The 26,548-nt window shown below is 43.2% G+C and overlaps 1 protein-coding gene and 1 long non-coding RNA gene across 9 annotated transcripts in view; one reads left to right on the top strand and one right to left on the bottom strand.

Moving 5' to 3' along the window:
* PEG3 (paternally expressed 3) overlaps nt 1–26,548 on the top strand; it is a 48,126-nt gene that overhangs the window by 4,925 nt on the left and 16,653 nt on the right. For 2 of the 8 annotated variants that reach the window (XM_050771656.1, XM_050771657.1), the window contains exons 1-3: nt 11,270–11,463; nt 16,384–16,470; nt 26,218–26,293. The gene's annotated coding sequence lies outside the window, so the exon portion shown is untranslated. Of the gene's footprint in view, nt 1–11,268; nt 11,464–16,383; nt 16,471–18,507; nt 18,549–19,079; nt 19,211–22,564; nt 22,703–26,217; nt 26,294–26,548 lie in introns of those variants that run through there. The other 6 variants (XM_050771660.1, XM_050771663.1, XM_050771655.1 and 3 more) reach the window with 6 other exon arrangements.
* Nucleotides 3,758–11,130, bottom strand: LOC126943282 (uncharacterized). The gene is made up of 2 exons (XR_007721730.1): nt 10,429–11,130; nt 3,758–4,357 (listed from the first exon to the last, which is right to left on the bottom strand). It is a non-coding gene; the product is annotated as an uncharacterized LOC126943282 (long non-coding RNA).

Here is a 26,548-nt window from a genome sequence, read left to right as displayed (position 1 = left end):
CACCTTAGCCTGGACCTTATTGTTCATATCACTTACTAGCATTTCTGTCAAAGCCATTCAACAAGTCTCTAGGAAGTTCCAAACTTGCCCACATTTCCCCGTCTTCTTCTGATCCCTCCAAACAATTCCAACCTCTGCCTGTTAACCCAGTTCCAAAGTTGCTTTCACATCTTTGGGTATCTCTTCAGCAATGCCCCACTCTACTGGTACCAATTTATTGTATTAGTCTGTATTCAAGCTGCTGATAAAGACATACCCAAGACTGGGAAGAAAAAGAGGTTTAATGGACTTACAGTTCCACGTGGCTGGGGAGGCCTCACAATCATGGCAGAAGGCAAGGAGGAACAAGTCAAGTCTTATGTGGATGGCGGCAGGCAAAGAGAACTTGTGCAGGGAAACTACCATTTTCAAAACCATCAAATCTTGTGAGACTTATTTACCATCATGAAAACAGCACAGAAAAGACCTGCTCCCATGATTCAACTATCTCCCTCCCACAACACATGGAAATTGTAGGAGCCACAAGATGAAATTTGGTTGGGGACACAGAGCGAAACCACATCAGTACCTCATTTTTAGTAATGTGTAAATTATCCAAACAGAAAACAATAAGGATAGAGTAGATTTGAACAATACTGTAGGCCAAATGGACCTGACACATATACAGAACATTCCATCTAACTGCAGAAGAATATACATTCTTTTCAAGCACACAAGGAACATTCTCCAGGACAAATCATATATTAGGCCACAAAACAAGCCTTAACAAATTTAAGAAGATTGATATCTATATGAAGTATCTTTTCTGACTATAACAGTATGAAACTAGAAATCAATAATGAAGAATATTGGAAAACAACACATATGTGGAAATTAACACACTCACTCCTGAACAACCAGTAGGTCAAAGAAAAAATCATAAGGAAAATAAAAAATATTTTGAGACAAATGAAAATGGAAACACAACATGCCAGAACTTGGGATGCAGAGAAAGCAATTCTAAAAGGGAAGTTTATAGTGTTAAATACTATATTAAGAAAAACAAAGATCTCAAAGAACCTAACTTTGCACCTCAAGAAACTAGAAAAAGATGAACAAATTAAGACCAAAATCTAGAGAAAAAAGGAAAGATAAAGATCAGAGCAGAAATAAACAAAATAGAGAATAGAAAAACAATAGAAAAGATCAACAAAACTATGATCGTAATAGTGAAATCTGTTTTTTTGAAAAAATAAAATTGACAAACCTTTAGCTAGGCTAAGAAAAAAGGAAGACTCAAAATTATAAATGGAAGAGGAGACATTACAACTGATACCACAGAAATACAAAGGATCATAAGATACTACTATGAACAAGTATGCCCCGACAAATTGGATAACCTAGAAGTGAAAAAATTATTAGAAACATGCAACCTACCAAGACTGAATCATGAAGAAATAGAAGTTCTGAGCAGATCAATAAAGAGTAAGGAGATTGAATCTATAATCAAAAACCTCCCAACAAAGAAAAGCCTGATACGTGATTGCTTCACTGGTGAATTCTACCAAATATTTAAGGAAGAATTAACACACAGCCATCTCAAGCTCTTCCAAAAATTAAAGAGGAGGGAAAACTTTTAAACTCATTTTATGAGGTCAGCATTACCCTGATACCACAGCCAGGCAGAGACACTACAAAAATAGAAAATTACAGGCCAATATCTCTGATGAACATACATGCAAAAATCCTTAACAAAATAACTAGCAAACTAAATTTAACAGCTCATTGAAAGGATCATACACTATGGTTAAGTGAGATTAATCACTGGGATATAAGGATGGTTCAACGTACACAAATAAGTAAATGTGATACACCACATTAACAAAATGAACCATAGAAATCGTGATAATTTCAACTGATGCAGAAAAGCATCTGACAAAATTCAACTTCCTTTCATGATAAAAACTCAACAAATTATGTATAGAAGGAACGTACCTCAAAATATTAAAGGTCATATATGACAGGCCCACAGCTAACATCATTATCAGTGGTAGAAGACAGAGACGTTTTCCTTTAAGATCAGGAGCAAGATAAGGAAAAACAGAAGGCATACAAATTCGAACAGAAGAAGTGAAATTGTCTTTGCTGATGATGTGGTCTTATATATAAAAGACCCTAAAGATGCCGCCAAAAACTTGTTAAACTAATAAACAAATTCAGTAAAGTTGCAGTAAAAACCAATATTGTTTCCAGGTACTACTACCAATAAACTATCCGAAAAAGTAATCAAGGAAACAATTCCATTCACAATACCATCAAATTATTTAGGAATAAATTTAACCAGAAAGATGAAGGACCTGTTCACTGAAAACTATAAGACTTCGATGAAAGAAGTTGAAGACACAAAAAGGAAAATATCTGGTGTTCATGGATTGGAAAATATTGTTAAAATCTCCATACTACCAAAAGTGATGTGTAGATTCAGTGCAATTTCCTTTAAAAATTCCAATGTGATTTTTCACAGAAATAGAAAAATACTCCTAAAACTCATATGAAACCACAGAATACCCCAAATAACCAAGGAAACTTTCAACAAAAAGAACAAAACTGGAGAGGCATCACACTACCTGATTTCAAAATTGAGTATAAAGCTACAGTAATAAAAACAGCATGATACTGGCATAAAACCAGACATAGAGACCAGTAGAACAAAATAGCCAGAAATATATCCGTAATTTATAGTCAGTCAATCTTTGACAAAAGTGTCAAGAACACACAACAGGGAAAGGACTTTTTTTTTTTTTTTTTTAAATAAGTGAGTGGGGAAAACTAGATATCCATATATAAAGGAATGAAATTAGACACCCCATATTACAAAATCAACTCAAAATGGATTAAAGACTTAAGACCTGAAACTGTAAAACTACTGGGAGAAAGCATAACGGAAGAAACTTCTTGTCATTGGTCTGACCAATGATTTTTGGATAAGACTTTAAAAGCACAGGCAGAAAAAGCAAAAAATAGAAGGGATTGAATCAAACTAAAAAGCTTCAAGTGTTGGCAAAGATATGGAGAAAAGGAACCTGTGTACATTGTTGGTGGAAACATAAATTAATATTGCCATTATGGAAAACAGTATGGAAATTCATTTAAAAAATTAAAACTACTGTATGACCCAGCAATCTCACTTCTGGTTATATATCTAAAGAAAATCAGTATATATTTCCATGTTCATTGCAGCATTATTCACATTAGCCAAGATGTGGAATCAATCTAACTGTCCATGGATTGATGAATGGATAAATAAAATGTATATATGTATAATGGCATACTTTTTCAGCCTTTAAAAAGAAGGAAATGCTGTCACTTATGACAACATGGGTAAACCTGGAGGACATAATGGTAAGACAAACACTGCATGATCTCATTTATATGTGGAATCTAAAAAAGTTGAACTCATACAAGTAGAGAGTAGAATGGTGGTTGTCAGGGGCCAGAGAAGATGAGCTGATGTTGGCCAAAGGATGCAAAGTTTCGGTTAGATGGGATTAAAAAGTCCTGGTGATCTGTTGTACAGTATAGTGACTATAGTTAATATATACTTGAAAATTGCTAACAGGGTAGATCTTAAGTGTTCTTCACACACAAAAGTAATATGTGAGGTGATATGTTAATTAGCTTGATATCCTTTTTCAATGTATATGTATATTGAAGCACCATGTTGTACACTATAAATATATACAATTTTTATCAATTATATCTTAAGAAAAAATTAAATATTTAAAATGTGTATTTTATTTAAAATAACAGTAGTAAACTTACAGGTTAATGGAAGCAACATTTTTAATGAAAAATAACAATTTTCAAAACCAAAGGTTACTGAGAAGAAGGGCATTGTTTCACATCTTTGTAAATCTCCTTAGCATCTGACTTAATACAAAACAGCTGGATTCTCATCTGCTTCGGCCTTCAATTTGTCATGATATCACAGGTCATACAGCCTCAGGCAAACTCCACTCCACACTTGGGAAACAAGTGAAAACTGTTGTAGTTCATAGAAGATAATACTTTTGATTGAGATGGTACTATGATGCTATGAGTTTGTGAGTTCACAATTTACCCTCCTTTTAATATAAACTTGCAATAATAGGAATATTTAAGATATCCATATGGGTCAAAACTTGAACAGCAAAATGCAAGGATATGTGGAATTGAAAACATAAACCTTCTGAACTAATGATCTTGAAAAAGGCAGAGGAAATTAGGAATCTGACTGCTCTTGGGTAATGAGGTCCAGAAGCACCCCATGCATATTGAGGTCCCAGGCTCATTGTGGCAAACAGGCACCAGATTGGGACTCTCCTGACATAAAAGGAACCTGGAAAAACAACAACAACAACAAACAGTGATGGTTACCCAGGTTTTTTACTTACGAGTGGTGGCAGGGGCGTGAAAAAACAGAGCCATGCAGAGAGGATCCAGCCTAAGCTTTAATCTTGCTCAGTGACTAATACGCCCCTTTTTTCACATGGCACAAAATCCCCAGTTGACAATACATGATTGTCTCTGGACTATGCTTCTCATGGGTGAGGTAGAGACAGTCAAAAAGACGTGGAGGGAAGAAAAGTTCAGAGAGGAGGGGAAACGATAACCCATAGGAAAAACACTTAGAAACTAAACTTGCAAAGCACTGGGTTAAAGTTAGGAAATCTTAAAATGAACAAGACAGCAAAACCAGCAATCGAGACATGAATTCAGTCCTTTCAAAATGCAATTCAAAATAGTGTTAGTGTGACTTTACGATTTTTGAAGCAATAAAGAATAGTGTCCATGAAATGTTCATCCATTTGAGAAAGGTAGATATTAAAAAAAGGTACCAATTAGAAATTATAGAACAGAAAATGTAGTTATTGTATTTAAAACATCTAGGGAAATGCTATTACCAGATGCCGTTAAAAAGAGGAGTTACTCAGCACAGAAAACAATGTGAAAAATAGAAAGATTGAGACAAATGGAGGATGGATTAAGATGGGTCATTATACTTTATAGGTTGAAAAGAGTAGAAATGGAATGGCAGAAAAGTTATATTTAAAGACACACTAGCCCAAGAATTCTCCAGAGTGGAAGAAAGACCTTCGTTTTCACATAAATCCTGAGCAGGATAAACAAAAATCTATACATAACATCTATTCTGAAAGCTACCGGGGCGAAAACTAGGTGTTATTATAAAGGAACGTTATGTTGATGCAGACCTCCTCATCAGGTTTGTTAGAAGAGAATGGAATAATATCTTAGGAGAGAAGATAAAGGTTACCTAAGAATTCCATACCTGGCTAAAATGTCATTCAAAAATGTCTTATAAAGACATTTTTAGAAATACAAATAGACTACCTTATACACTTCCTGAAAGATACATTTAAGGATTTATTGCAATGAGAAAAAGTAAACCTAGAGGAACGAGAACTGAGATTCAAGAAACAAGAATGAGTGAATCAATTCTTGAACTAAGCCAGTAAATATAATTAATCATTAACTGTAAAAATGGTTTTCCTTTGTTTATAAAAAAGGTATAATTAAAATTCTAGACAATATTAATGAAGGTGGGAATGGGAAATCCAGTGAATTGCTGACGTGTGCCAGCATGTTTGCTTTAGTACTTTATAGTCTGTTAAAATATATATGCTTGTGTAGAAATTAGGAACTTAAAGATAGACAGTGAAGTAATAAATATAATTGAAACCTCCCAAATAAGCAGAAGGAAAACAAAACTTGATCAATTCCGTAGAATGCAGGAAAGGAGAAAATAAGTGACAAAAAGCATATTAAACAAATACATCAATAATTAAAAACGTAAACAGATTAACTTTCCTGTGTTTCTCAACAGAGTCATGGCCTTGTTTGCACCTAAAAACATAGCCTTGAAATATATATAAAGCAAAAACTATTAATTATAACGAGTGGTGGATAAAAACCATAGGAATATTGGGAGATTTTATTATATCTAGAACAGATAGATCAGGCAGACAAAAAATTACCAAGAATACTAAAAATCTGAACACAGTTAACAAGTTGATCCTATGAACATAAATAGAAATTGATACCTAACAATTAGAGAATACTCATTCTTTTCTAATATATTGAACAATTAAAATTTACCATATCTTAAGGTCACCAAGGATGCTTTGACAAATGTGAAATAGTAGCATATGGGCCATACTATATGAGTATAATGCAGTTAATTTGGAAATCTGTATTCAAAAGATAGTTTTTTTCCCCCAAGATCTTTGACCCCTAAACACGTTTCTTCATGTCGCAAAGAGGAAATCTAATGGAAACGGAAACAGTGAAATACAGAACTGAACAAGAAAGAACTAGAAAAAGAACAGAAATTAATTACATGGAAAAGAAGGAAGAATATAGTCAACAAAATCAAGTCATTTTCAAAAGACAGAACTGGCAAATCTTTAGCAAAACTGATGGAGAAACCATGGATAGATTAATAATATTAGTAATAGAAAAAGGGGCATAATTCTCAATGGAGAGGAGATTATAAACTATGGTAGAGAATATAAGAAGTAGGATAACAATCCAAATCATTCTATAAGGCTGTTATAACCTTGGTAGCAAAACCAGACAAGGATAGTGTAATGGAAAAGTATAACTCAGTAGTACCCAGCTGCATGTGTATATTAATCAGATCCTCATAATCAAGATCAAGCAGGGTTTAGGAATACAGTTTTCAACATAAAACCTGCTTTATTCACCATATCATCAGATGATGTTAAATAATATAATCTTCCCAGTGGATGCAGAGAAGTCATTATATAAAATTAAACTTATGATAAAAATTTTAAAACCTAGAACTTAAGGGAATTTCCTTAACCCCCAATAAAGAGACTGTACAAAACAAGTTTGCAATGAACGTTTTTACTTCTTAGTAAAGATGAGTATCCCCTTTCAAATATAGGACAAGACTTGTTCAATATCACCCCAGAAGTCCTAGCCAATGCATTATGTTAATGAAGTGAGATACGATTGTCAATGAAAGTAAAAATGAAGTCATTAATTAGCATGTTAATATTTTAAAGATATAGGAACATTTTTTTCTGTAGAAAAAAAAAGTCAACAAGTTCACTGGATCCAAAGTCAGCATATAAAAAGCAATAGCAGGCCAGGTGCAGTGGCTTATGCATGTAATCCCAGCACTTTGGGAGGGCAGGGTAGGCTGATCACAAGGTCAGGAGTTCGAGACCAGCCTGGCCAACATGGTGAAACTCTGTCTCTACTAAAAATACAAAAATTAGCCGAGCATGATGGCACATGCCTGTAATCCCAGTTACTCAGGAGGCTGAGGCAGGAGAATTGTTTGAACCCGGGAGGTGGAAGTTGCAGTGAGCTGAGATTGAGCCATTGCATTGCTAGCTTGGGTGACAAAGCCGGACTATGTCTCAAAAAAAAAAAAAAAAAAAAAAAAAAGGCAATAGCAGATACTCTTCTCAAAAATTCATAACCCAAATCAAGTTGTGAGAAAATATCAAACAAACTGAGTATTCTACAAAATACTGAGAAGCTGTCACAGCCTTGGGGAGCCTAAGGAGATTTAATCACTAAGTGTAATGCTGTGTCCAGACTGAGATCCTGGAACAGAAGGAAGATAGTAATGGAAAAATGGGTGAAATCAAAATAAAGTCTGTAGTTTGTTTTCTGCTAATTATCTCTTCTTTTTGACAAAGTAGCAAGGTTACGGAAGGTATTAACATCAGGGAAAATGGGGTGGGGAAGTTTTGTACTATCTTTGCAACTTTTTTGTAATTCTGAAACTATTAAATAACCAATTATACAATTAATGGGGGGAAAAAAGGACCTCCTAAAGTCAAATAAGGCCTTTATAGGAAAAAAAATTACAGTGTATCGTTGATGGCAATAAGAGATACGAGTAAATACTGATATAGAGGATGGTCAAAGATGAGAGATCTTGATATAATGTTTTCAGTTTCTCTAAATTGCTGTGTGGATTTAATAAAATGTCAGAATCTCAATAGGATAGTTCATCAGACTTTAAAAGCTGCTTCTAAAAATCATTTGAAAGATGGTGGGCTAAGAGTCAGATAATTTTGAAAGACAAGGTAGGGCCAGACACTTTGAAAAACAAGGCAGGGCAGTCACCCTTTCAGATACCAAGATACTGTAAAGCTGTAATAATATGGTGCCTTAATGCACAGAGATAGAGAGTTCAAGCACAGACCTGCTCATATACAGAAATATGATACAAAGTCAGGGGAAAATTAGATCCCTAACACAGAACATAGGCAAAAATAACCATAAAGAAAACTAAAATGCACAGCTATTTGAGTATCTTTATGACATCAGTGTGGGGAAGAATTTCTTAAATTAGGCATTGAAGGAAAAGATTGTGAAATTTTACAGCACCTATTTAATTGTCCTCTAAGACAAAAGATAATGTTGGCTGTTCTAATTTTGGGCTTTTGGACTTTAAATGCAGTTGGGATGGGGGGCAGGAGGTCATTCAAGCTGAAACATGACATCTTTTTTGCTTTGCAAGATCACCCTTAATACTGGAGGAAGGGTTTGGAATGGAAGAAGGGTTTTTGTAGGAAGATAATGTTCCTTAGGACTACCATGGAAAGGGAAATCATGGGACAAATTTGGGATTTGCCTTAGATAGGGTCAGCAAGACTTGCTGATAAATTGGATGCTGGTGGTAAGGAAAAAAGGAACGAGAACAATCGTGAGGCTTTTTTGTTTGTTTGTTTTTATTTTTGTTGGTTTTTGTTTTTGGCTTCAGCAACTGGTACTGTTTATAGAAATGGGGAAAGGGGAAATTAATATTTGTTTGAAATGCTTTGAGTTACCTGATAGACATCCAAGGGGATCAGTCAGTTTCCAAGCAAAAGACTGCACTTTTGTGGACCGTCCTGTGACAGAGGATTGGAATTTGGAAACCATTGGTATGCAGGTGGCATTTAAATTATGTGACTAGGTGAGGAGGGAAGGGTTGTTACCTAGGGAGTGGACATTGATGGAGAAGACTAGTGACTAAGTTCTGAGGCAAGACCCTCCAGTGTATAGATGGTGAGCAGAGCAGAAGCCATTTGTGACTGAGAAGAGACCACTGATAGGGGGGCGGAAACCAGGACCATGTAATTGTCACCAAAAATAAGATAGCATGCGATTTTGTTTTTGTTTGCTTGTTTTAATGAGGATGTTGAGTATTACTGAGAGATAAAGTGAGATTAAGAGCAAGTTTCTTGGTCACATAAGAAATTGCTGAAATTTGTCAAGCAATTTCAGTGGGTTTGGAAGGGATGGAAGCCTTTGGGGCATATATGTTAGCAGGAGAGAATGTATGGTAAGACCATTGAGTCAGCGACAGTAGACTGCTCTATCAGGAGGCATTTTCAGGGCCAAGAGGTGCTGAGCAAAGGAGTGGTAACTGCAGGAGCTCTGAGAGCATGTGGTGTCTGGTGGAAATTAACGATTCAGGATCCAGAGAGAAACTGGTATTGCAGATAGAGGCCTTTGAGGAGAGAGGGGGATGACGGAATCCTTAAAATATGTTAAAATCACCTACAAAACCTAAACCAGACATTAGGATCCCTTGGGAACCTGAAAAACAAAGATCTCTGTGGGACACTGGGAACCCGCATTGTTTAACGGCTCTCCAGGTGAGCCAGATTTGAAAATCTCTAACCTAAGTCAGGGTACTGCCACAGTCACCTTCAGTCTTCCTGCTGGGAACTTGTTTTGAATGTGTATTTTCATAAGCACAGTGTTTTCATTCGTATATTATGTTTATGTTGCACTGCCGGGCGAAAAGAGACTGTTGATGGTCTAGGGAATCTAAAACACGTAAAGCAGCTCCTAGTGTAGCAAGCAATCACTGATAACTCCTTGAGTATAATCAAAGTTTAATTTGGGGTATTAAAGTCTGTGTGCTCCTTAGGTAAACACCTTTTGGTAATTAACCACATCTTGCAGATTTTTTCCTTTAAAGTTAAAATCATACAGCATTTTTATTAGCCACTTAAAATCGCTGTGTGTAAATTTACCAGAATACAGTTTAATTCTTTTCTATGGAGCACAGTTTTGGTGATAAAAATGATGCTCCGTGAATATCTCTGTATAGAATCTTCTGTATATCTCTGTATTTCCTTTGCTTTTTTAGTTCCTTGAAAGTGGAATAGTTGGACCAAAGAGTATATTAGTGAACTTTTAGTAATTCATTGATTTTACTGCCAGAGAAGAGATAAGTATTTCTGCCAAGGAAATTCACAGTATGGATGGCAGAAGGGAAGAATCCCTCTTCCACCCCACATTCCTTGTCCCTAGAAGTAACCCATTAACAATTTCTTGCCTACCCTTCCAGCAGTTTTACCTGTAGTTGGGTTTATCCTTAAAAAACAAATATATGAGAAAACACTTACTTACCAGTTCGTTTCTACAAACTTCAGTAACTTGTATATTTCACTAAATCTATTGAGAATTCGGTCCTTAATAATCCCATCCAACTCTACCTCATGATTTTTATCTCTCATTTTCTCGCTGTTTTACTAAATGGCAATGTAGTGGGCTCACGCAGTGGAAGGTCTGTATTGACGGCTGGTGGGAAACAAGTCAGTAGTGTGTGAGACTGCCCGCTCCCATAAACCGCATGTGCCCGGTGTTTCAGGTTTGCATTTCTTTATGCAAATAGGTCGTGATGTTTCCTTCGCAGGTCGGCCAGCCGTTTGGATTTTCTTGCGAATTGCCAGTTTTGTCCCCTTTGCCCATTTTTTCTGGCTTGGTTTAGTCTTTATCTCGTTGGTTTCCAAGAGCTCTTCATTTATTAAGGAAATTAGCTCGCTGTCTTTCATGTGTCCCAGGCGGAGAAGTCTTGTCTTCCCTGTTGGTCTTTAGACGTTAATGTATATGTTTTTGCGGCCAGGATTTTCATTTTTTTCATTTAGACAGTTGTGTACATTTGTCCCTTTATTCTCCGGCGGTTTTACATTTGAGCATCTCAGTAGGGTTTCCTCCATTTCGACCCCCATTTCTTTGTTTGGGGGCTGCACCCCCACCACCCAACCCACCCCCCAACCCACCCCCCTTTTCCAGACCCGGCTTTGGGGTCCCTCACGGCCACTCCCTGACGTCAGCCCCCAGCCTTCGCGCCAAGCCGTTGCTGTGGCAACCGCAGCCTGATTGGCACACCACAGGGCCGTGGTGAGGGGGCCCGGAGAGGGCGGCGAGGCTGCTGATTGGCTAGCACAGAAGCCCCGCCTCTGCAGAGAAGCCCTGACAAGGAGGCGTCGAGCGGCACCTCGGTGCAGAAGCCTGGGAGCTGCGGGTGGAGAGGTTTGGGAGGCGCGAGAGATGTCCACCCTGGGCTGGTGGCGCCGCCGGGCGCCAGGCGCCATGTGGGTGCGCTAGGCGGCTGTTCGCGCCCTAGGCGGCTGTTCGCGCCCGAGGCTGCACTGAGGTGAGGTGAGTGCGCCCTCGGCCGCCCGGTGCACCTCCTGTCCGCCGGACCTTGGTGTAACGACGGTGCTGTGCCGGAGTGGCCGTCTTGCCGCAAGCCCAAGACCCCCGCGGCAAGCCAGCGACCCCTGTGGCAGGGCGGTCCGGCGGACCTGGTACATGGCCGCCCACTGCCCAGTCCGGGAGTGGGCACAGTGGCGGCCGGGCTGTGGATGGTTGGTGCGTTTTTGGGGCAGGGGTGGGCGCAGCCTGGGCTGCTGCGTTGGTGCCGCCATCTTGCGGGCCGGGGTCTAAGGGGCTGCTGCGGGTCCTCCGCGCCTTCCTGACTGGCCGGGGTCCACCGCAGCAACCCGGGGGCATTAGGGCAGACAGCCAGGGGCTCTGTCACGGCGAGTCCAGCAAGGTGGACACCAGTGCCATCCCTGTTGCCGCGGTGGAGTGCGGCTCTCGGGAGCCCTGGGCTGCCTGGACTGGGTCTGGGGGCTGCAAGAATGCCCCTTCCTGCGGGCTCCCATCGGCCTCACGGCGCTGGCGTGCCCGGCTACCCTCTGGGGGCGGGGCCTGTTTGCCGCAGTGGTGGTGGGAGGGGCGAAGGCCGCCAAGGTGGCAGGGCTGAGGGCTGTCCTGCCTGTAAGGGGTTTTCTTTCCCCGCCCTCTCGGGCGCTATCTTAAAGGAGGGCGGCTGAAGCTTGCGGCGCAAGCGCTGCCCTGGTTGGTTGGCGGCAGATGGGGCGGGGCAAGGCTAAAGTGACTGTGGGTGGCGTTGGATGTAATCGTCTGCTCAAGCCCCACCCACTGGGTGACATCTTTTCTGAGGGTGGCTGAGATTTGCCGCGCAGGCGCTGTTTTGGTTGGTTGGCGGCAGATGGGGCGAGGCAAAGCTGAAATGACTGGGTTGCATTGGCTGTAATCGTCTGTTCCAGCCCCACCCACTGGGTGCCATCTTTTATAAGGGTGGTTGAGGTTTGCCGAGCAGGCGCTGTTCCTGTTGATTGGCAGCAAATGGGGCGGGGCAAGGCTGAAGTGACTGGGTAGCATTAGATGTAATCATCCGCTCAGGCCCCGCCCAGTTGGACGCCATGTTTGATGAGGGCTGCTGAGGTTTGCTGCGCAGGCGATTCCCTGGTTGGTTGGTGGCACATGGGGCGGGGCAAGGTTGAAGTGACTGGGTAGCATTGGATGTGACGATCTGTTCACGCCCCACCCGCTTGGACGCCATGTTTGATGGGGGCTGCGGGCCCCACTCTCTCGGACGCCATGTTTGATGGGGGCTGTTGAGGTTTGCTGCGCAGGCGCTGCGCTGGTTGGTTGGTAGGAGATGGGGTGGGGCAAGGCTGAAGTGACTGGATAACATTGGATGTGACGATCTCAGGTCCCGCCCACCTAGGTGCCATGTTTGATGGGGGCTGTTGAGGTTTGCCGCGCAGGCGCCGCCCTGGTTGGTTGGTGGCACATGGGGCGGGGCAAGGCTGAAGCGACTGGGTAGCATTGGATGTGAAGATCTCAGGCCCCGCCCACCTAGATGCCATGTTTGATGGGGGCTGATGAGGTTTGCTGTGCAGGCGCCGCCCTGGTTGGTTGGTAGCAGATGGGGCGGGGCAAGGCTGAAGTGACTGGGTAGCATTGGATGTGACGATCTCAGGCCCCTCCCACCTAGATGCCATGTTTGATGGGGGCTGCTGAGGTTTATTGCGCAGGTGCCGCCCTGGTTGGTTAGTGACACATGGGGCGGGGCAAGGCTGAAGTGACTGGGTAGCATTGGATGTGAAGATCTGCTCAGGCCCCGCCCACCTAGGTGCCATGTTTGATGGGGGCTGCTGGGGTTTACTGCGCAGGTGCTCTGACTGGTTGGTGGCAGATGGGGCGGGGCAAGGCTGAAGTGACAGGGTGGCATTGGACCTAGTGGTTTGTTCAAGCCCCACCTACCTGGGCGCCATCTTTAATGGAAGCGCCTGAGATTTGTTGCACAGGCGCTGTCCTGGTTGGTTGGGCGAGGCAAGGCCCGCCCGCCTGGGCACCATCTTTGATGGGGGCAGCTGAGGTTTGCTGTGCAGGTGTTGCCCAGATTGGTTGGCGGCAGATGTGGCCGGGCAAGGCTGAAGTGGCTGCGGGTGGCATGGGCATGATGGTCTCAAGCCCCGCCCACCCGGGCGCCATTGTTGATGGGGGTGGCTGCGGTTTGCCGCCTAGGTGTGGGGTTGTCCACAGGGAGGGGCGGGGCCGCGGCTGCTGTGCTGCCTTCTCTGCGGTGGTGGAAAGCTGTGGAGTGCCACGCCCGTTGGGTTGTGTGTGCTGGTCGCCGAGCTGTTCTGCCAGTGGGACTGGCTGGGTCCCCGCATCTGGGGGAGCCAGGAGACCTGCCTAGAGAGTTTGCCGTAGCGGCCGCGGAACCATTTGTCCTCAAGGACACGGCGACGGTTGTCAGCGTGCTCGCTGTGTTTTTGGCTAACGGTGGCAGAGGCTCACCCCTTCCCCTGTTGTTGTCTGACCAAGACTTTGTTCACCTCAGGATGTGTGTGGCTCCATTTTGTGTCTGGGGGCGACTTGGCGGGGGAGCTGCGTGGCGGGTTGCGCAGGCGCCCTGCTGGCAGGGCTAGGGGCGGGGGCCCAGGACCGTCCTTCGGGACTGATAGGGCTGAGAGCACCCCTACCTCCACTGCCCCCCGCCGCCTCCACGGTACTGTCTGTGCTAGCCGCAGGGGGGCGCCCGAGGTTGATTGCGCAGGCGCCATCTTGAGTGACACCTGGGTCGGCCCGAGGGCGGGCATGAGGGAGGGCTGTCTCAGTGACTGGGAGCTGCTGAGCCTGGTCCACTCTGGCGCAGTGTTTGGCTACAGTAGGGCACGTGAGGGCAGTTACACAGGCACTGGTTTGAATGACTGCTGGGTTGGCTGTAGGGCCCGGTGCAGAGGAGTGACCCGGGGGCTGCATGGCCCCGCCCACCCTGTGGCATCATCGTGGCTGGCCATTAGGTGGCAGCCAAGGTGTACTGTGCAGGTACCATCCTGAATGACAGGCTGGCTGCAGGTGCGGGCCTGAGGGAGGAGCTGCTTTGTCTTGAGTGATTGAGGGGGGCCATAGCATGTGTGTCTTGTGTGATGGAGCAGCCTTCATTCAATGTGACGGGTGCACTGCAGAGGCGCCATTTTTGAATGACAACTGTTGGCTGTAGGAGTGGGCGTGAGCCCCGCCCACCCTAGTACCGTGTGTGTGGGACGTTGGCGGGGGCAGCAGAAGCGTACTGCGCAGGCGCCATCTTGAGTGACAGCAGGGCTGTTGGAGGGGGCTGAGGGGATTTCAAGGTAGGCGGGGCCGTAGAGCCTAGTTCATTCATTCTGTGCCATCTTTGCCGGCTCAGGGGTAGGGCCTGCGCGGGAGCCTTCCTGAGTGACCGCGGGCTGCACTGGCGTGCCAGCTGAGCCCTGCCCCTACCGTCTTGGGCAGCGCGCCTTCATGGCTGGTGGCGCCGTAGTTCCTCCAGGGGGCGCCAAAGCCAGGCCTCGGGAAGCCGGCGAGTTCAGCTGCGCAGCCTTGGGACAGTGAGGTCCAAGGCCAAACTCAGAAATTTTAAAAGATTTGGGGAAGGGTGGGATTTTAAGTGAGAAAATGGAGGAGGTGCACTGTGGGTTAAGATTTGGGGTCTAGGTGATTTGGAGACTCTGGTGGTGAAGGATTTTCTCTCAAAATCCTACAAGTGGAGCTGGAAAAATTCAGGGCTGCAGGTGGTCCTGAAGGGAGGGGCAGTGCCTTGGAACTAGGAGGCTGCCCTGGGCAGGTGGGGGTGTGTTTGAAGGGGCTGCCCCAAAGGTAGGGTGGGTCCTTGGGAGAAACTGTTCATGAGCAGAGCCGCTAGAGGGCTGCACAGCTTCCAAAGCTTAGTTTGGGTGGGGACCTCCCAGCCCTAGCTCTCCTACAGAGTCCTAGAGCTCACTTACCTAGCCCTGGCTCCACCCAAGGAGATCTTAAGTCAGCCCTTTTGTTTTATTTGAGGTAGGGAAAGTGACACATATGACGCCTTCCTAGCCTGTCATCATTTCTTTTTTTTTTTTTTTTTTTTTTTTTCAGACAAAGTCTCGCCCTGTCACCCAGGCAAGTAGTGCGGTAGCGCGATCTCGGCTTGCTGCAGCCTCTGCCTCCCGGGTTCAAGTGATTCTCCCACCTCAACCTCTCTTGAGTAGCTGGGAATACAGACGCGCACCACCCTGCCCAGCTAATTTTAAATTTTTAGTAGAGCAGGGGTTTCACCATGTTGGCCAGGATGGTCTCGAACTCCTGACCTCAGGTGATCTGCCCGCCTTGGCCTCCCAAAGTGCTGATTACAGGCGTGAGTCACTGCACCCATCCTTTGAATAGTTTTTAATAAGCTCTTTAACCTCACCAAAATATGCTCACCTGACTCTTGGAATATAAACCAGCCCCGTAATCATGAAGGTCCTTCCCCCAGCGACCTCTAATTGATTGAACACATACTCTGAGGTGCAGTGGGACTTGAACTATGTCCTACTAGTCCACTGAGAGCATGTTGATAAACCCTAAAATATTTCACATGATTAAGAGTATCATTACGTAATAATAATGATAGGATAGCAGTCCTAACATAGGGATGGCCAGCGCCATAAATGGGGTTCTTGAATTGATTCCTTAATCTAGAGCCGCAGGGAAGGTTGTAAGACACCCCAGAAACTGACTTGAATGCTTTTGATGTACCCTTGTTGGAGAAAGTCTATGAGTACATCCCAGGGTGTGACATGGCCTAAGGGGGCTATACCCATGGCCATTCATCCTGGATGGGATGCTATTTATGGTCTCGTTTGACCTGTGCCATCATAGAAGATAAATGTGGAACTGTTGTGCTGTTGTTCCCCCCTGAGGAACCCAGCAACTGCAAAATAAACATGGTGAATCACATTTTCTTTTCCTCTACAGCTTTGCCTTCTTGATCTTCCATCCTTCTTGGAGACGACTGGCGAGAGGAAGAGGGACTAGGTCCAAACGCTAGGTGGCTGGGTCCAGGTGAGTTGAATTTCCTCCTCACAGTGCCACATCCATCTTTGAAGTGACCACCGCACTTCCTTACTCTGACACTTTCCTACTGCACACGTGTTCCACATAGCCACCCCAGCACCATTTGTGCCCTCTGAGAATACCCAGACTCTTCTGGTGGATTTTGTATTCCCTAGAAATTCTCCTTGGCCTCACACCATCCATTTCAGTATCCTCCCTCTTTTTCTCATACTCAGCTACTGCTTCAGGCCTACTCTTTTTCTCTTACCTGGTGATTAAAGAAGCATGAGAGATTCATCCACTCGTCTGTGAATATTGACCAAGTGTGTACTTTGTGCCAGGTACTGGGACATAGCCCCCATGGGGGAAAGGAAGTGTTTTCACAGAGTTTTTAGTCTATTTGGGAATTAAAGCTGTGGAAAACATAATTGTTTGATTTATACTTTTGCAAGAGAACATCTGCTAGCAACAGCCGACTTAATCTTGGAGAGGCCACATAGGGGCCTCCCGGAGATGGTCAAGAACATTAAAGCTGAGCCCTGAAGGAGTGTGAATGGTGTGTGTCATGGGGAGAGTAGTCTCAGCAGAGGGGACAGGGATGTTCTTGAGAGATGCAGAGAGAGAGGAACTGAAAATCCGGGATTCCTAGAGCAAGGGAGTCATTAAGTGGCATCTGACTGAGGTAGGAAGAAGGTAAGTTGCGGCTTCATTGTGAAAAGACTTGTAATCGTGGTAAGTAACTGGGCTTGACCTAAAGTGCATCAGGAAGCCCTTTTAACCATGGGAGTATCATAATCAGATTTGTGGTTTTAAAAAGATCATCTGGTTACAGGGTGCAGAAGGGGAGGGTGGACGCAGTGGGTGTGAGGAGGCCACCTTGGGCCTGGGTGAGAGATGGTGGCTTGGCTTGTGGTCATATCACAGGGAGGAGCGAAGTGGGTAGATTATTTGAGAGGTGATAGGAGGGAGACTCCACAAGACTCACTTTCTCTGTTCATGGCCTGCTGACTGATTCAGAGCAGACACAGTGAGTCACATGGTACAGGGAAGCAAGCACATAGCCAGGGGTTGTCTATTTATTTGTTAGCAAGCATTGATGCTGGGCCTGATCCAGGACAGGATCATGCCAGGCTTGGAGTCTCTAGAAGTGAGAGGCATAATCCCTGGCCTCAGTGTCTACTGAGTGGAAACTACTCCCATCACAAGAAGAGTAAGGATGTGTTTACCAAAATAGGTGGCTAAGGTGGTGGTAGAATACTGCTTGGGGAGAAGCTAACATGACCAGGTGGGCCCTTGGGATGGGTTGGTGTATTCCTGGCCTCAGTGAATGCTCAAGATATCCATTATGGTGCTTAACCCTGTGGAGACTTGGAAACCTACTTTGCCTGAGAGCTCGTGTTGGTAGATCCACATTTAACTAAGCTCGAGAGACTTAAACCCGTACTAACATGACTTGTAACAGGAGGTTCTTTTTCCCACAATTCTGGTTTATTAATTTATGGTAGGAGATCAACAGTAGCAGGGACCCAGGTACTCAGCAGTGTGTATGATCAGCAGATTCTCTCCCTGTGGGCAGACCTACATGGGAAACACAGCCATAGTGAGAAGGTTGCTTGGTGAGTGTGGAATCAGAACCAAGAGGATGTGGGTGAGCTTTCATAGCACTGGTTTGTAACACAGCCTGGTGCAGCCATGTAGTCACAGTGAAACCCTTGCTTAGGGTTACCAAGACACCACAAGCCCCTTATCTAACATCCTTGCCCTCCCCAAACTCCATTCGAGTTAGGTCTGATGAGAGTTGTTCACTATCCTGTGGATGGTTGGATGGACCATGCTTTGTGGCCTACTTTTTAGTACTCCCTCCCCTTAAAAAAAATAAGATCAGCCAATTATTGTTATTAGAATATAGTCAAATAATTTCATACTGTTCTGGAAGACATTTTGTCTCTTTAAAGTAGCTTTATTTGTCTCGAACCATTTTGTGCTGGTCGTAAGACCGAACTCTTAGATATTATTTCCTCTTTTTCTAAACTTTTGGGGAAATCTCTCAAGGATGGACAACGACAAGGAGATTTTGCTGCAGTGTGGTAAGTGCTAAGCTTAATGTGGTAGAAGTAAGCCCAGGATGTTGAGATTATCTGAGAGAAGCCAGCCAACAGACCAGAGGGTGGAGGTTGTGGCCTTTGAGATGGAGTTGGTGGTCATTTACTCCTTGCTCCCATATAAAATTGTTCCCTCTAAAGCCCCTGTGTCCCACATGTACCTTATTCATAGGTGATGGGACCAGACTGGATACCTTAGAGCAGTGGTTCTCAAAGAACAGCTCCTGGAGTGGTGGTAGGAATGCTTCTTTCCTGGGGAACCACAGACCTCCTGAGTCATCCCACCTGGAAACGTAGCTTCGTGTTTCATAAGCACCCTAGGCAACTCTTCTGCACGTCTGAGTTTGAGAACCACTGCCCTAGAAGGAATCAGGCTGTAGCATGCACTTTCATACTGAGAATTTGGATGAAAGGACGCTTGCGTGTCAGGCATTTAAACTGGGAGGTGAGGTAGGCCTGGGCTGGGATAGCATCTTACTCCATGTGCATGCTGAAGTAGAGAATGTCGGTCTGCAGAGAGAGGCAGGAGAATGGAGCAAACAAGAAGAGAGAGGCGACCACACACCACGCTGTCCCTGAGAGACGAAGAGAGTAACCTCCTCGGTTCCTGACTTTAAAGTTCTCAATTCCAGCCCCCTTTTATTGAGGTAGGTAGAACGAATTAGGGGGCTGAATCTAGGTGCACTATGGTGAGGGACCAAAGTAAGTAAATGGAAATGAGACTGAAGGAGACTTGGTGGATTTTCTCCTGCGTCAGATGGGATGTGGGAGCCTGAGGCCAAACTGGAGTCACAGGATTTCTTCTTACACATGGTCCCAGATGCTTTCTAGTGCATGATGTGTTCTTTAATTAAGCTCTTCCCTGCTCAGTTGAACACTGACCCATCATTTCTCTGATTAAAGCCATAGATCTTCCCCGACTTAATGGCAAGGATGCCTGATGAGTTTCATCTTTATTATGTATTATATTAATTGTGAGATCCATGCTTTTAATTTCTACTCATTTTAATGGAATAGAAGTAAAGTGTCATAAAATATCCAAAGAATGGCATCAGTACCACCATCCAGACTTCAATTGGCAGTGCTGTCTTACAGCAGGCAGCGCCAAGCTTATTCTGTATACAGAGAGGTTTCATGTGTAGATATCTAAAGAACAGATCCTTTGGAGATCAAAGAATGCGAGATTCCCAGAAGCACTCTTCCTGCCTGGCTGTGTAGAGGGATCCTTTATCAGTGGCCCCATCACTTGGCGCCTCTCCTCCCTCCCCTTGAAGTTGGTGACCTTTCTTTGTCCCCTGGCCCAGAGTCAGCTAGCCCTTGTGTGCTGCTAACTGCAGTTGGCTACTACTTAACACTGAGTCCTGCTCTGAAGAGAGAGCAGAGGGAGATGTGGAAGCTTTAGTAGTGAGGGGTGTGTGGGAGCTCACCTTCAAGTCAGGAAGGAGATGGATTTGCCCTGTGGCCAGAGTTCAGTCTTGAGCCATATGATGGCTAGACAGCTGTCAAGTGAAGTGAGGATTTGGGTGTGGAGCCTAATGCCTACTAGCCCCTCCATGGTACAGTCACTGGAGAGGGGAGGTACAGATGGTGACCACAGGGTACCCTCGGTGCTTAAGGGTCAGAGGGAGATTGTATTATGGGGACCCCAGCAGGGAAAGGGGAGGGCCTGATGTGCTGCAACAAGCTGGGCAGGAAGGAAAACAAACCCCCTAGGAAACAGTCATTGAATTTACTTCATTTTTATATTTAGTTTTTTTCCTGATTGGGAAGTTAAAATAACATTTTAAATAGAGCTGGAAAAAGAAACAGAGACTTGTTATTGTTAATCATTTATTCCGATAGATTCCCCTATTTTATAAATAGTCAGTACAAGTGTATGTGAGTTTTCTTCCAGTTTAGTTTGTATGTAGTTTAGTTTGTATGTAGTACCATATGTTTAACTATTTTTTACATACATGAGATCATGCCATTTATCAAACATTTCACACTCAAAGTCTCCATCTATAGCTTTGCTTTCTGAAAATTGCATTATATTCCATTGTGTGGACACTATCATTCTCTGTGTACACATAAGTGGGAATATTTGCAGTAAGAACAACATATGTATAGATTTTAAGATTTATTAATAGCAACAAACTTAATCAGTAGGTGTGGCTTGCAGTTTCTATGGTGAATGTTTTGCAATTCACCATATTTGCAATTCAGGTTTGTCAAAACCTGAATGTAGTGCTGTGTTTTATTTTTATAATCAGAAAATAAAGCTGTAACATTTCTTGACAACACGACTTAATGGTTATGTAACATTTTGCTAAATACTTTGTTTTCATTCCTTGTTTAATGAAAACTCAGGAGGGATGCTGATTTTTTGGGTGCAGTAACTTACTTAGAACAAAGTATGTTTGTCATTGGCCCTAGTGGCCTTAGCTTTCTAGAAATGTGTAGTTGAAATACCTAATTTCTTAGGGGATGCTCTGTGCCAGCAGTGGTTATATTGGCCTTTCCTAACGTCAAAGGCCAACTCTAATTCTAGAAATGCGTGCTTGAGTAACCAAACACTGAAGTGTCAGCGGTCCTGTCATGGCCTTTTTGTTAAAGTTACCCTTTGCCATGTAGTTGTAAGAAAGTTCCTAGTTTGTATTTAAATAAGGAGTCATTTTCCAGTCTTTTATTATACATTAAGTCCCCATGTGTCTATAGACTTTCACACAGTTGAATTCTGGACTCTGTTATGTCCCAGTGGTATATTTGTCCTTGTGCTTATATCCTTATGGGAAAAAACACTTTATTTTCATGTGTTGGAGTCATTTTACAGACAAACCACCTCCCACTCCATATAGGCCTTATGCACGGTTGTCTTGATATTCTTGTACATTTATTCTTCCAGAAGAACTGGATTATCGGTTTGTCAAAACTCCCCACCTCAAAATAAAAAGGAACTTTTAAAATGTGATACACATGTCTTCATGTATTTATTTCAGACTTATTGCCCTTCTGTAATTTTTTTTTTTTTTTGGTGATGTGGTCTAGTTCTGTCACCCAGGCTGGAATGCAGGGGCATGATCTTAGCCCATTGCACCCTCCTGCTCCCAGGGCTCCCCCTGCATCAACCTCTCGAGTAGTTTGGATTACAGGCGCATGCCACCACCCCTGGCTAATTTTTGTGTTCCTCTGTAAACTTTTGAAATTTTGTTTGAAGTTGCAGATAACTTTGTTAAACTGATTTATGGAGATTTATTTATTTGTTTTGCTATTAATGGGAATTATTTCTCTTGCTGCCTCATAAGGTTTTGTAGTTCAAAATAATGCTGTCCCCATATTTATACTTTTTTCTTCAGTTGCACTAGCTAGGACTTCCAGAGTCATGTTAAATTGTAGTTGTGATGTAGCTGTCCCTTCCTTGTCCCCACTTCCAGAGGAACACCTTTAGGGTTTAATAACATGCTTGTTTGCATTTCTTTGAGATAAGTATTATGCTTAGATGGTCTCCTGCGTTTACTCTGCTAAGAACTTATGAGGAAAGGCTGTTGAAGTTTGCAAATTTTTTTAACTTGAAATACTGCTCATGGGCTCCCCTTCCCCTTTCATCCTTTGTATAACAGTTTACCCTTATGGGACATCCTCCTTGTATTCCTGGAATAGCCTTTCAAGATCATGGGCTATTATTTGGACTTTGTTAGATTGGGTTTATCAAATGTTTTTGCATCTATGTGCAAATGTTTATTGAACACCTATAAAAATACAGAGATGAAAAAGGTAGCAGAGTCCTTGCCCATGGGGCCTTGCAGTGGGGTATAAATACAGGTGCTCTGTTGTTCTTTTGGATTCATACATTTTCAAGCACAGCTCTGATTAATAGGCTACATTTTTACTGATGGCCCGTTTAGGCCATCCTTGGGCAGACTAACTCCTCAGCCTTAATGTTTCATTTGATAGCATCAGACAAGCCTTTAGACCTTTCTTCCTCTCAGCACCTGCAAACACATATCTTCTGTTTTCTTCAGTGGTAGGCGTGGCTGTTGCCATGGAGAAGCTGGCCTGGGGAAGTGGGGGCCGAGTGGGTAGAGCAGTTATGCTTTTGATGGCCAGACTCGCTGTCACAGAAGGTCACCTGGGATCTGATCTTCCCCAGGCAGGGTAAGGTAAGTATGTGGCCCTGGCAGGTGCAAATTCAGCATCTGGCCCCATTGCTAGTTGCCCTTTGGGCGGCAAGTAGAGGATGGGGTGAATCCAAAGCTAAGGGTTGGGTCACGCGGCCAGGAAGGCAGCTAACCTAATTGCATATGGCCCACCTTGTGTCAGGTGGCCCTGCAGGAGAAGGCTGACCAGCACTTCCTCTTTCTGCCTTTGGCTCTGGGTTGCTCTAATGTGACTTGTGTTAGGACTGTGGTTACATAGCAGTAACACAACAGAACACGTTTGTTTCCCTGTCAGTCGTGCTCATCCCTTCCCACCATTCCATGTATAAAATGTGTTACCTGCCATTATTTTGTGCTCGAGGTTTTACCTTTTACAAACCAGAAATTAGCTGTACATACAAAGGTTAAAACATAGTGTGCAGCTGACTTTGTTTTTTGTTGTTGTTGTTGTTGTTGTTTTTTGAGATGGAGTCTAGCTCTGTTGTGCAGGCTGGAGCGCAATGGTGCAATTTTGGCTCACTGCAACCTCCACCTCCTGGGTCCAAGTGATTCTCCTGCCTCAGCCTCCCGAGTAGCTGGGATTACTGCCACCACGCCCAGCTAATTTTTGTATTTTTAGTAGAGACGGAGTTTCACCATGTTGGCCAGGCTGGTCTCGAACTCCTGACCTCAGGTGATCCACCCGCCTCAGCCTCCCAAAGTGCTGGGATTACAGGCGTGAGCCACCGCACCCAGCTGCAGCTGACGTTTTAGCTTTTTTTTTTTTCTTATTAACATTTTATCTACTTGGCTATATTTGTTCTTAAATGGAGAATTGCTGGTTCAAAAGAAGTAGGTGGTTTTTTTAGTAGCTTTAAACAGTGGCCAAAATGGGGTCCAGAAATGTGGTTCATGCCTGCACCAGCCAGCTTCTCTACACCCTCACTAGCAAAAATTTTCATCTTTTAAACATGTGCCCATTCGACAGGTCAAGAAAATGTTTATTGTAATATTTTACATTTCTTTGATTTCTGATGTTAAGTAAGCGGCCTTTATTATCACTAATTTTATGAACTCTGTGTATTAGTGTTGTTTATTTTCATATTGGGCTATTTTTCCTAATGCCAAAAACCTTTTACATTTCAAATATTAACTGTCATCTATGTTATAAAATACTTTCCCCCTCACTTTTTGCTTTGTTTTTACTTTGGTTGGTTTTTATAGTGCAGAAAAGTTGGGCCCATCTTTATTTTCCTGTGTCCCACGTGGTGGCCTTTCAGTGGTCTCTGCCACTGGAATTATGCTTGAGCATTTACCTGACTGTTCCTGTTCTCTGCTGTTGTAAACAGTGCTTCTGTGAACACACTTTTGAACCGTATGTCTTTGTGCACATGGGCAGATGGGTCTGTGAGTTAGATTTCAGAAGTGGAATTGCCAAGATAGGGGATGGCATTGTATTTATGTACTGACAGTTGATGGGTATAATTGAGGGGTATATTCAGATTGCAACTGCAATATCATAAGTATTTATTGGATCTAAGAGGTTTCAAAGTTGATTCTTTGGGGTTTTCTAAATTGACTTTCTCATGTCCCCTGCAAATGGCCAGGTTAGGGTATGACCATGGATTCAAGCTGCGGATGGATGGTGAAGGGGAGGGGAGGGGAGAAGAGCCTGGGCTCGGCACCAGTGTAAAGATGTTACGGCTGCCTGCACCCACTCCTTGGGTAGCACAACCTCTAAAGGCCTCTACTAATAGTTTTGTTTATTGTTTTAACTTTGAATTTATTTTTTTGACTAGGTAATACATGCTCATGGTAAAATAAAAATAAAAACAAAAAACAAAGGGTGAATATACAGTGAAAAAGTAAGTTGCCCTCCCTTTCCTGGCCCCTAGTTCCCTTACCCAGAGGCAACTGCTATTAGTCATCATTAATAGTCTCTTATATATCCTTCTAGAAACCGTCTGTGTAAGCACATCTGTTTTTAGTTTCTTGGAATGCTATATACATCTTATATATCCTTCTAGAAACCATCTGTGTAAGCACATCTGTTTTTAGTTTCTTAGAATGCTATATACATCTTATATATCCTTCTAGAAACCGTCTGTGTAAGCACATCTGTTTTTAGTTTCCTGGAATGCTATATACAGCACTGTGTCCGGTTTTGCACTTAACTATGTTAGAGATCATCTCATATTCATTTATTTAAGGTTGCCTTGTTTTAAAGGGTTTTACAGTAATTCATTGTATGAACATAACGTATCTTGTCTATTAACAACACTTCAGTGAATATATTCTTGCACATAGGCCATTACATATCTCTGAGGTAAATTCGTAGAAGTAGAATTTATAGGAGAGGGAGGATATGTGCACTTCTAATTTTGTTAAAATCTGCATTGCCACAAGCAGTATATGAGTGCCTATGTCTTCCCGCGCATACAAACATATGTTGCCCAGCTTTATGATTGATTGTTTTGTTTCCAAAGCCCTTTCTTTACTCCCAAATGAATTTCTGCTGCCATGGTGGGAAGTTGCTCAGGTCTGATTTTTTTTTTTTTTTTTAAGTTTTTCTGTTAAAAAAATAACTTCAATTTTTCAATGGCTTCTGTTAACCGAGGGCCAAGTTCTATTGGCCTGGTCTGAAAATCTTGAGCATGTTAAATGAAGATTGTGTATGTTTACTCTAATCCTGAATTTCTTGAGGAAAAGCAATGTGTTCTTTTTGTTGTTGTTGTTGTTGTTTTGGCACAGAAGTTGGCATCCACCTTGTGACAAGATTCATGTGGGCATTCAAGTGGTCACATAATTAATTGTAGGAAGTCCTCCATCTCTTTTCTGTGCTCTGGAATGGTTTTTATAGCATGGTAAATATTTTATTCACAGAAAGTTTATTTGGGAAGTTGCTCTTTACATTATTTCAGCTTTTTAGATTTCTTCCCTAGTGGTCATATTTTTCTCTGCTTCTTGAGTCAGATTCGGCTATTTGTATTTTCTTCAAAAAAAAAAAATGTTGATTTCCTGTTGAACTCTATAAGTCTACCATTCTGATATATAGCTTTTACCTAGGATACTTTATGCTTCAATTCATGTCTTTTGGGGAGAGAAATTCACATAATATAGAAGCATATATACGTATATAGATCTTACGTAAGGGAATGTTAGTTTTATCTCTTTGTGCCTCAGATGTGTTTTTCTTGTCTTATTGTAATTGGGTAGAACTCCATAGAATAATGTTCAAAAATAGCAGCATTAAGACTTTTATTTCTGCTTTCGTGAGTTTGGTTCGTGGTTTCTTAGTGATATCTTTGCCTTGCGTTTTTGACTTGTTCTGGTTTCATAAAGACAGTTTGAAAGCTTTTTATTTCTCCTGTCTGGCATGGTTTGTATGGCATGGGAATGACCTTTCCCTGAAGGTATAGAAGGCATCACCCCAGTGCTATTTGAGTCCCCAGTCATCTGGGGAGTTAATTCTCTGACGCTCCTTCTATATGTCTTTCATATTCTTAGTCTATGTATTTCTTCCTTTAAAACGTCTGCAGGTACCTGTGTTTTGACTCTCTTCCTGTGGATAACTGCTTGGTCTGAAGTTCCAGAAAGGATCCTGTTCCCAGACAGGTGATTACATATCTGAGGCTGTTTTATTGCCTGAGGATGAGGGCTAGTATCATCTCAGGTACCAGAGTGTTCTCCTGAGCCTGTCTGCCACGTAGCAGAGTTGGGCCGTGTGTCCTTGCCTGTCTCCCTCACAGGCACAGACCTCTGCTCTTGGCCTTTCCTGGGTTAGAGTGACCATGTCTGAAATGTCACACCAATCATCTGGAGCCTGGACTCTCTGGCCTGCTGCTTTCCCTTGCTTTGGGATTCTTCTGC

Source organism: Macaca thibetana, chromosome 19 (genome assembly GCF_024542745.1).
Source record: "Macaca thibetana thibetana isolate TM-01 chromosome 19, ASM2454274v1, whole genome shotgun sequence".
Taxonomy (NCBI): Eukaryota; Metazoa; Chordata; class Mammalia; order Primates; family Cercopithecidae; genus Macaca; species Macaca thibetana.
Note: the sequence above shows the minus strand (reverse complement) of the source record. Positions and strands in the feature narration are given on the sequence as shown.